The sequence below is a fragment of the Canis aureus genome, chromosome 18 (genome assembly GCF_053574225.1).
Source record: "Canis aureus isolate CA01 chromosome 18, VMU_Caureus_v.1.0, whole genome shotgun sequence".
Lineage (NCBI taxonomy): Eukaryota > Metazoa > Chordata > Mammalia > Carnivora > Canidae > Canis > Canis aureus.
In genome coordinates this window covers 13699256-13710258 of record NC_135628.1, presented here as the reverse complement: position 1 = coordinate 13710258, position 11003 = coordinate 13699256, and the positions used below count along the sequence as shown (strand labels likewise).

Genomic DNA, 11003 nt, shown 5'->3' with positions numbered 1-11003 from the left:
GACAGATGCCATATGATTTCATTCATATGTGAAATTTAAGAAACCAAACAAGCAAATAAAAAAAAAAGACACAAACAAAAAGAACAAACTCTTAACTACAAAAAATAAACTGATGGTTACCATTGGGGAGGTTGGTGGGGAGATGGGTAAAATAGATGAAGAGAATTAAGGAACACTTACCGTGATGAGCACTGAGAAATGTGGAGAAGCGTCAAATCACTATATTGTATACTTGAAACTAATATAACACTCACTGTATGTTAATTATGCTAGAATTAAAAATAGATAAATGATATATCCATTTTTACTACATTTACCATAAATCTTCATTTGTTTTAATTTAGACCTGCACCTCAGTTCTCTCTGACTTTGCTTATTCATTAAATAGTTCAGCCTTACAGAAGTTTACCATTTAGTGGAGAGAATGAAGAATTGCAAACAATTTTGAAACAGCCATGATTTTAATCTTATCTGTTTACCATAAAGAAGTAGATGAAGAAAAACGGTCTGTTTTCAGACTTTTTCAAATAGTTTCTAAAGATGACCTGAGCTGTTCAAGTAATTAATACCCCAAAAAGTTTTTCTATGTGTTTTGAACACCAATAAATGCATCACTGAGCTGCTGGGCTGCAAGATAAAGTGGAGTCCGAGTCCTGCTCCTAGGAGTTAGTGGTCTTATAGTCTTGTCCTGACACTACTGTCTTCAGAGCTTTGTCTAACTCCCCTGGGGCCTCATTTTTCTGGCCTATAAAATGAATCATTTGGACCAGATCCTGTTGGTGCTAATATCAGTGATCTATGAAATAATTAAATAAAAATCATAAAGGCTTAAATTGTAAGTCCTATACTTTAGAATTTCATCTTCTGTCTGAAATAAAATTTTATTATAGTACTTTGATAAGGAAACTGCATAATGTATGAATACCCATTTTTTAGGACAGAGTATATTTAACTATTTAAATTAGTATGTAGGTGTATAGTTACAATTTGGACTTCATGACACATGTTGTTTACATCTGTAATCTATTTAGTACTTCCGAGTCCTTGTTACTAGGCTCCCGCCACAATTATGCCCCTGTTCTTGGGGAAATAAGATCCACTTCCATGATCTGATCATGCAGGTTCAGGAGCACATGGTAGGGACTCCTCATATATGTGTAGGCAAGGACTACAGATTATTTGGCGGTTTCAGTTACCCTTCCTGGACCGTTCAAATACAAGAGTAACGTCTTTTATTAAAGCCGAAACCTGCAGAATCCTCCTTCAATCTTTTATCAGAAAAAGAATAAGTCATTTAAGAGGATTTTTGCATTTCTAATAGCAGACATAAATATCAGTCTGGAAAATAGCTGAGTGTAATAAAAAATATAGTCTCTTATAACACTGAAAACTTTATAGTAACACAAAAATACCATTCCTCTACCTCATCCTCCCACTCTTAGCAACTCCTGTCCACAATTTCAAAAGTGACATTAGAAAATCCTTTTAGGGACACGTGGGTGGCTCAGCGGTTGGGCACCTGCCTTCAGCTCAGGGCATGATCCCAGGATCCAGGATCCAGTCCACTGTCAGGCTCCCTGCGAGGAGCCTGCTTCCCCCTCTGCCTGTGTCTCCGCCTCTCCCTCTCAGTCTGTGTTTCTCATGAATAAATAAATAAATCTTTAAAAAAAAAAAAATGAGGGGGGCAGCCCGGGTGGCTCAGCAGTTTAGCGCCTGCCTTCAGCCCAGGGCCTGATCATGGAGCCCCAGGATTGAGTCCCACATCTGGCTCCCTGCATGGAGCCTGCTTCTCCCTCTGCCTGTGTTTTTGCCTCTCTCTCTCTCTCTCTTTCTCTCTCTCCCCTTCTCTCTGTGTGTCTTTCACATGAATAAATAAATAAAATATTTTTTTAAAAAGAAAGAAAGAAAGAAAGTCCTTTTAAATCACCTTTTACCTTGAAGTCAATTTAAAAAGTGTGATCAGGAATAAAAACAACATAGGTGCTAAAAGTCTGAAAATAAATCTTGATGATTGCCAAGTATCTAATAACCTGTCCACCAATACTCTGTTTAAAAAATATAGATTTTCATGGTGACTGGGTGGCTCAGTTGGTTAAGCGTCTCCTTCAGCACAGGTCATGATCCCAGAATCCTGGGATAGAGGCCCCTGTTGGGCTCCATGCTCAGTGGGGAGTCGGCTTCCCCCTCTGCCCCTCCCCCTGCTCATGCTTTCGAGCACATGCTCAATCTTTCTCAAAATCTTTTTTAAAAACAAAAATAATAAAAAATATTCATATTTATGAATAATGGATTATAATGACTCACCTTTGTTTTATTTTAATTTTTTTAAAGATTTTATTTTTTATTTATTTAGAGAGAGAGAGAGAAAGAGAGAGAGAGAGAAAGAGAGAGAGAGAGATTGAGAGGCAGAATCACAGGCAGAGGGAGGAGCAGGCTCCATGCAGGGAGCCCGATGTGGGACTCCATCCCGGGTCTCTAGGATCACACCCCGGGCTGCAGGCGGCGCTAAACCACTGCGCCACCGGGGCTGCCCAATGACTCACCTTCGAACAGCCTGTTTCACACTCCTTTTTAGCTTTTAGAAGCACCCCAAACTTATTGCTACGGGGAATTGCCCTATTTGGCCTTGTTTCAGAAAGAAACCACCTACTTTTGTGGAAAACCATCCTCATCATGTAATGTTTCAGTCCATTTTTCCCCAAGATTTTTGCCCTCAAACAGCAATTATATCATCTCTTGGGAATATGATAAATTTATGTTAAAAACTCTTGTTAAGATTTCCTTTCCTGGGGGATTCCTGGGTGGCTCAGCGGTTTAGCATCTGCCTTTGGCCCAGGGCATGGTCCTGGAGTCCCAGGATCGAGTCCCACATTGGGCTCCCTGCATGGAGCCTGCTTCTCCCTCTGCCTGTGTCTCTGCCTCTCTCTCTGTCTCTCATGAATAAATAAACAAAATCTTAAAAATATATATATATTTCCTTTCCTGCTCTACATAACATCCTTACTGCCATAGAATTCACAAATTACATTTAAGGAATAAGGGACTTTCATTTCTTAATTTTACTCTCATTAAATCTTCTAGAACATTTATTAATTAAAGAGGATTGGTTTACTGAAGTGTGTCCATTAAGTGTGTAGGGCATGCTACTAGTCAATTGCCAGGGCTCTGAATCAGTAGGGTTTCATGGTCAAGTATAGGTCTCTTCAGACTCACAGTCTCCTTCTCATCTCCCCTCACTCCCACAGTGTTTCATCTCACTGCTATTCGTTCTTACTCCTACTAATAACTCCACTTAGATTCTCGCATCCCATCTCCTTCCCCATAACTCCTTCCGCACAGTAAGTTTCACTCTTCCCACCTACTTTAGTCGCATCTGCCTTGATCTGTAGGCATATTTTGCCTTAAACCCAAGGCAGGTGGACAGAGGCAACACTATCAGCCCGTCCAAGAAGCGCTGCCATCGTGGAGGGTGGATAAGCAGGTGGTAGCAAGAGCATCCAGGTGAATCTGGGCCAGGCCTGGGGACATGCTGGCCTGGCCCACTCACAGAAGGCAACATGAAGTGGGAGGCGTTACCATTACTGTAGCCAAGATTAGATCCAGTGCCCGTGCCATGTCCAGCAGTTGGGGGAAGGACCAAAGTCGGCGTGGTACAGCCAAAAGTCTACTTTGTGTGCGTTGGCTTTAACAGTACATGGGTGCATGTAAGTGCCAGCAGCTGAGCCGAGAGCTGCCAACACCAGCAGAAATCAAGAGCGTCAGAGAAAATGTGATGGCAGAGGAGCCCAGCCCAGGAGTTGCTGAGGCACAGGTTTAGAAAGCAGACAGCAAAACTGGCAGAGGCTGCGGGACTGATCAGGCCCCAGGAATGAGAGAGAGCCTGGCACAGGTGAATGGCAGCTGCGGGGCAGGACAAACCAGCTGGGCCAGTACCACAACTGAGGCTCTGATCAGGGAGGTTGAGGCAAGTCTGAGAAAGTAGAAGAGACCTAATAGAGTGGCCAGGAATGAACAGACACAGGGCAGGCCGGATGGCTGTTCTGATGTGTCCAATTTTCCAGCTGTGATCAAATAACCAAATTAAAATCTAAGTCAGTTTAGGCCAAGGTCAATTTGAATTCTGTGCTTTGCTGGAGATACAGGATCATTAACTGTATCGATAATGCCCTTGCTAAACCCATTCTGAAATGGGGGCAGTTGTATCCCTTATTATTGGTCTGGATGTGTTCAACAAAAAGGAAATGATGGAGGCAAAACCATGCAACTATTTTTTTTTTATCTTTAGAGAGAGAGCACACACATTCGCAAGCAGTGGGGGAGGGGCAGAGGGAGAGGCAGAGAGAAAATTTTAAGCAGGCTCCACGCCCCGCACAGAGCCAGAGGTCCAGCTCGATCTCACGACCCTGAGATCCTGACCCGAGCCAAAATCAAGAGTCAAGACACTCAACAGACTGAGCCACCCAGGCACGCCACCATGCAACTATTTTTAAAACTGATGCTCATTAATGAGGTCAAGGGAATCTTGAAGAGATTTAATTTGACAATGTTGAGATTCATATAAATTTATGTTGAGAATTCATGTTTCAGAAATTATTTATTTCAATGAGTCCCATTTTTATCTTACAATAAAGTATAATTTAGTGTAACTACCTACCATTTGAATACTAGCATCATCTTTTTCTCTACACAAAAAATAGAAGAATGTTTATGCACGTGTACATGTATGCATCAAGACCAAAAATTAAATGTAGGTTAAAGTCTTTGGCTAAGAACAAAGGATTGGCAAATTCACAAACTAAAACTTATAATTGTGAAGTTAGCTAACTTGTTAGTATAATTAAGATCGGCAGCATATAAGAAAAGGTAATCCTGTCTCAGCTGTAGCTACAGATTGCAAATCTTGGGTCAGTTCAAATTTTTACCAACAGATGCCAATGACTTTGCTGAAGGCAGAAAATATTTAGAATAGAAATGGAAGCATAAACACAATCCCGGTTGATTAACATGTTCCTTGTATGTCCTTATTATGATACTAACAAATACCCAGCTTTTGAGTTGATCGGTGATGTATTCGGCATATCACAGGAGCATCATTTTTTATTTTTTTATTTTTTGGCAGAGGGAGCATAATTTTTAAACGATTTGTCCAAAGTTTCTATCAATCCATCCTAGCAACGGAGCCAAGTGTTAGAGTTACTGCCGCCTGAGTTACAACAGCTGCCCTGGGAATCTTGCCCAAACAGCAAGTTAACTGCTATTCACGGTACTATCTGGTCTTTCCCACCCCCAAACATACACAAAAGATTTTTGTCATTCTTGGCATTGGGCAATAGAAGTAGCGAGACATGCCAGGAGAACTCTAAAGGCAGAATGTCCTTCCACCTGTTTTATGCTGTAAGACAGACTTGCAAGTGCGAGGCGGTGTGGAGGGCTGTTTCCTTGAATGGCAGCTGAATGCACCAGCAGGATCCTTGGCAGCAATGCCCAGGCACCGAAGCTGGGCATTCAGGGGAGCTAAATGGAGAAGAGAAACTTGAGCAAACTGCTTCCTGGAACACTGAGAACCTAAATGGGAAATTAAGAAGCACCAGATTCTCTCTATCCTAACACCAGCCAAGGTCAGATTTCCAAGCCCCTATTTATTCCAATCTCCCCCCTCCACCCAAAAAAAAAGTACTATGACAATTTATGAAGGTAATAAAAACTTTTTTTTTCTTTGAGCAAATTGTGTTGCTCACTGCTTTATTATGCTCGCTCTTGAGAATTTTTCCCCCATCCTAAAGTAACAACTTTAGACCACAGAAGAGGTTCGTCTAGGAAGACAAGTGACTTATGCTACATCTCAAAGGGACAGCTCCTTAGGCAAAAGGATTTGGCTATTCTGGTTTACTGGTTGAACATTCTAGATGTATCACATTCACAGAAAGCTGGGCGAAAGTCTGGCCTCTGCCTGCTTGGCAGACAAAAATCTCACCCACCCACTCACCCCCAGCAGGACACCTAGACAGAACTTGGGGCAGGAATAACTGCCATGGTGGAGACCTCATTCCCAGTCTCGAGGACAAGCTGATAGCCAAAGGCCTACAAGTCACAGGCTTGTGTTAATTCTGTGCTCTCCCCCTGGTGCCATCCGGAAGGCTAGTGTCAAACCTAGAAGCTTAGCAGTTTCAGAAAGTAATAACCGCAGTCGGAGGGGCCTGGGTAAAATTCCTCCAGCTACTTTCAGTTTTTCAGGAAGCTTGAAAGTAATTGTTTACTCAAAGCCTCAAGGATGACTTTTAGTTAGGAAGAAAAAAAAAAACTTGATTCCTTGATTTCCATTTGGAAAGATAAATTCATTGTTATTTAACAAATGTGTTTGTTTGCTTCTATTCAAGGCAGGGGTTCTGTGGGGGAAATCACATTAAAAGAGGTTTTCAGTGGGAAAGAGATTAGAATACATTGTCCTACAGAAAACTGTCTTAGAGATGTAAATGCTCAAATTGTTTTCAAAAATATTTCACAAACAGTGGCTTACTTCCCATTGTGCTGTGCATCTGATTCAATCAAAGTACTGAAGATTTACAAAGCTTGTTGGAGGAGTGGCTGTGGGAAATTCCAGAGCTGCTGCCGCCTGTGGAGACTTCCTTTACTGAGCGCCTCAGATCCCAGACACTCAGATCCAGATCCCAAGGTCTTATTTGCCAGAACTGCAAGGAAATGATAGAAATTCAGTAGAAGTAGACCTTGCTGCAGCCAGGCGGCCTTCTCATAAAGTTAGGGATGCTTCAAAGAGGTTTTAACCAAAGCAGAGGCAGAGCATGCTTTTGGACTTTCACAGATTCAAGAAATGTTTCTTTCTTGTTTGCCCTGCTCTCATTTCATCAGCAAGAACAAAATTAGTTGTTTTCAACTGGCACAAAAGTGTATTTATTCATTAACCCATCAGGCGTTGCTCATGTAGCCATCATTTGCCAGGCTCTGAGTTAAGTGCTGGGGAAATAAAGATGGATAAGACTTTCGGTGCCACAAGCGGGATTGTCAAAAGCTGTCCTCATTCTGGGTTGCTTGGACAAGCCTGTTGGGACCTGGGCTCCTCACTTCCCACAGAAGGGATTGATTGCATCCAACCTTCCAACAGAACCAGTTTCTCCCTTCCATAGAACCAAGGTCCTCAGGTGCTGGGCAACTGGTTTTCCCAGACAACTGAGTATCTAACCTCAGACTTGGTGGTACCCAAGAAGTTAGATTATCCCCTCATCATCTAGGTCATTCTCACTCTTGCCCTATAAAGTGAGAAGCAAGGGAACAAGTTCCCTTCCTGGAAGGTCCACCCAGGGTGCGTCCAGCAGAGAATTGTGGCCCATCTCTTCTGTTTTCTTGTTCATTCTTGCTTTATAAATTTCCCCAGTAAAGCCTGTGAGATTTTGTGAAATTCATCAGAACCTTGTTCCATGACAGGTGATGAGCATGAAAGCATCCCTCTTACAGAACAATGCTTCTCACCTTCTGTAAAACTACGCAGCACAGTGCTGTAATCACCTGTTCCAGAATGAATCCTGTCCTTTGACACAAAGGATTTAATTTTCAGCTCTGGTGGGATCTGGCCAAAGGAGGGAGTTGGGATATACTGCAGGGGGTCAGCGCTAGCTTCTCAGTAGAGGAGTGAAGAGTTGGTGCCATGGAAGCCCAGGGTTCCTTCTCTAGCAGCTCAGCTCCTGTGGAGCCTGCCTGCATTAAGACTCCCACAAACATTGATCACATCCATGTTTGTTTCATGTGTTCATTGGTTTATTTTTTAAAATATTTATTTATTTATGAGAGAGAGAGAGAGAGAGGCAGAGACACAGGCAGAGGGAGAAGCAGGCCCCATGCCTGGCGCCCGATGCCGGACTCGATCCCGGGACTCCAGGATCGTGCCCTGGGCCAAAGGCAGGCGCCAAACCACTGAGCCACCCAGGGATCCCCTGTTCATTGGTTTAGTCACTTAATCAGAGCTGTTTTAATACTTAAGGACGATAACTGGAAAGGGCCTTGAAAAAGTGTAATGCTCTAAGATTATTTGGATATCAAAGGTATATTTACTATAGATTACCAGTGCCATTTTTTGTTGTTGTTTGTTTTTGAGCTAAGAACTTATTCGCCAGATGAAGGCTAATAATGAAGCTCAGAATATAAAATACATGTTCGTGGACCTGCTCCAACTAAAGTGAAGTAGAGGGGGTAGGACTTCAAGGCCTCCAACAAACACTGTTTGAAAAGCACTGTGAGAAACACCAAAAGTGTTAAAGAGTTTAGAAGTTGCTTTAAAAAGTAAACCCCAGCTGTTTACAGCTTGACTATGATGGCGAATCACAAGCCTACGCACGGGGTAAAATTGCGTAGAACAAAATAGGCTCACCCATGAGCAAGTACATGCAAAACTGGTGAAATCTGAGTTAGGTCAGTGGATTGTATCAATGTCAATTTTCTGGTCGTGATATTGTATTATAGCTTTGTAAGATGTTGCAACTGGGGAAAACTGGCTGAAGGGTACACCAGGCCTCTCTGTATTAGTTTTTCCAACTGCATGTGGCTCTACCATTTATCTCAAAAAAATTTTATCTTAAATAAATAAATAAGTCCATGGCATGAATTCCTTATCCTGTCCTTTTCCTTCTTCTGAAATCAAAGAATGGTCAAAAACTTACCTATGACCACCAGCTGAGATTCTTTGGTGTTCCTATTAATGGACCTAAGCAAGTGAATCAGGAAGACTTCAGGTATAGGTAACAGATAATGCTGACCCAACTGACTTAAGCAATAAGGAAAATCTGGTATGCTATGTAATGAAAAGTCTCGAGTAGGGTGGTGCCATGATCACTTGGATTCAATAGCTCCAATCATCAATCAAGGACCCACGTTCTTTCCATCTTTCTACCCTACCACCTACAACATGCTAATTCTGTCCTTACCTAAGCTTCATTAGCAACTGGCTGCTATCACACCATACTATAGAATTATCTTAAGTTTCATTGTAAGTAAGAGTAAGGAAACATTTGTGGATCTTTCTACCACTTGCTTCACCCACTTATTTTTATTGACCTTGATCAAGTCACAAGCACTTCCCTACATGAATCACTGGGATTGTTTTACCATTATCCTTAGAAAGAGTCCCTGTGGTGGGAGATGATTACATCTGCAAAAAATCAGCACTCCACCAGTAAGAGCCAGGGGTCAATGGGCAATGGATAGGCAACCCATCCTAGCAGATCCCAGGCACTTTTCAATAGTACAGCTATTGAATCTCCTAGAAAATTTTGAGGCAGGTTCAAGTGATGAAGATGGAGCAGGCACCTTCCAGCACCCAGAAATACTGGAATTTTACAGCCAATTCCTGATCCCACACCAAGGAGAATGATGAGTCCTGCTTCCCATGTAAACCTGGGGAACTCAGAACTAGGAGGAGAGCAAGGTAAAGAGGCTGCCATAGCAGAAACCCGGAGAATGAACGTCGTCCCAGGAGTTGGCAGCGCTGTCCTTGTTGCTAACGAGCCTGTCCTGGTTTAAAAGTGAGCAATCTTTTTTTGCTTTCTTTTGTTTTGCTTGAGTGAGAGTTGAGTTAAAGTAAAATAATGTATAAAGGTTATTTTTTAAATAAAACTATTTTAAAAGTAAGGACATGCATCAGCTGCCTTTCAGATGATTGATTTCCTGGCCGTCAGAGATTTCCTTTTTATTTACCCCAAATTTCTGACCTATAAGCATGGCACCCAATGCAGTATTTGTCATTAACTCCTTGCTTAATTGTTGTGTAAGATAAAACTCCTTGGAACTGGGGTTAGGGTTTGAGGGATATGAAGACCAACCAGGGACAAGGAAAGCCTCTTCAGCTGGTGCCAGGAGAGTCCGGGAGGGAACAAGGAGTCAGAGTGTGTATTTGAAGATATGACCATATTTGGTGAGGTTGGAGGGGCACAAAATAGGGGCAAATGACACCATTTTACTGACTCCCCCACTGCAATGTCAACCTCAAGGAGGCAGAGCCTCAGACATCTTCCCCAGTACCTATCTGTATGCCCAATGCCTCTCACATAATACATGTAAATATTGATTTAATCAATCAGAATTTTCCTTCTGTACTTTCAAACTATAAAAGGCCTAGAAGGGTATATTCTTTGTGGGCCATAGTCTCAAGAAGAAGGGAAGAGAGCTGAAGATAGCTGTTCCAGTCATGCTCTCCAGTCATCTGTGGTCCTCTATCAGGACATACACTGCAGAAGCCCAGTCCTAGAGCAGGAAATGGTGGGCAAAATGGAATCGCCCAGTTGAGGAAGACCTTCTCCAACCATGCACTTGAGTAAGGAGTGGGGGTGGGGATTTATTACTTACAGGTCTAAATCTTAGCGCTGGAGTTAGACCTCCTGCTATGTCTGCAGACCTGGGGGGCCTATCAAAGGCTGTTCTGCCCAAGTTCTGGGCAATGGAAACTGTGTGAGCTGAATGGTAAGCTCATCTAAACATTGAAAGGATGGGGAAGTCTTGTTCCTCCCCCTCTGAGGGAACTTTACAAATGACCTTGACAAAAAAAATGACCTTGACAGCCCCTCAAAACCTACAGAACCAAATTTTTCACAACCCTCTTTATTTCTCCTTTTGTTTTCTTTCTTTTTCCTCCTTTTTCTTCCTTCTTCATGTCTTTTCTCCCTTTTGCTTCCTGTATTTATTCTTGTCATTCCCTCCTTCTCTCCTGTTTCCCCAACTCTTCTTCCTCTTCCCCAGGAAAGGTGATACTTTGGTTTAGTCACTTAATCAGAGCTGTTTTAAAACTTAAGAAAGATAATGAGGGGATCCCTGGGTAGCTCAGCAGTTAAGCGCCTGCCTTTGGCCCAGGTGTGATTCTGGAGTCCCAGGATCGAGTCCCACGTCGGGCTCCCAGTATGGAGCCTGCTTCTCCCTCTGCCTGTGTCTTCACCTCTCTTTCTCTCTATGTATATCATGAATAAATAAATAAAATCTTTAAAAAGAAAAAAAAGGGAAAGATA

General features: G+C 42.4%; 1 long non-coding RNA gene across 1 annotated transcript; it reads right to left on the bottom strand.

Moving 5' to 3' along the window:
- Positions 1-2367: 2367 nt before the first annotated feature.
- Positions 2368-6685, bottom strand: LOC144288264 (uncharacterized). The gene is made up of 2 exons (XR_013356235.1): positions 6518-6685; positions 2368-5514 (listed from the first exon to the last, which is right to left on the bottom strand). It is a non-coding gene; the product is annotated as an uncharacterized LOC144288264 (long non-coding RNA).
- Positions 6686-11003: the final 4318 nt, after the last annotated feature.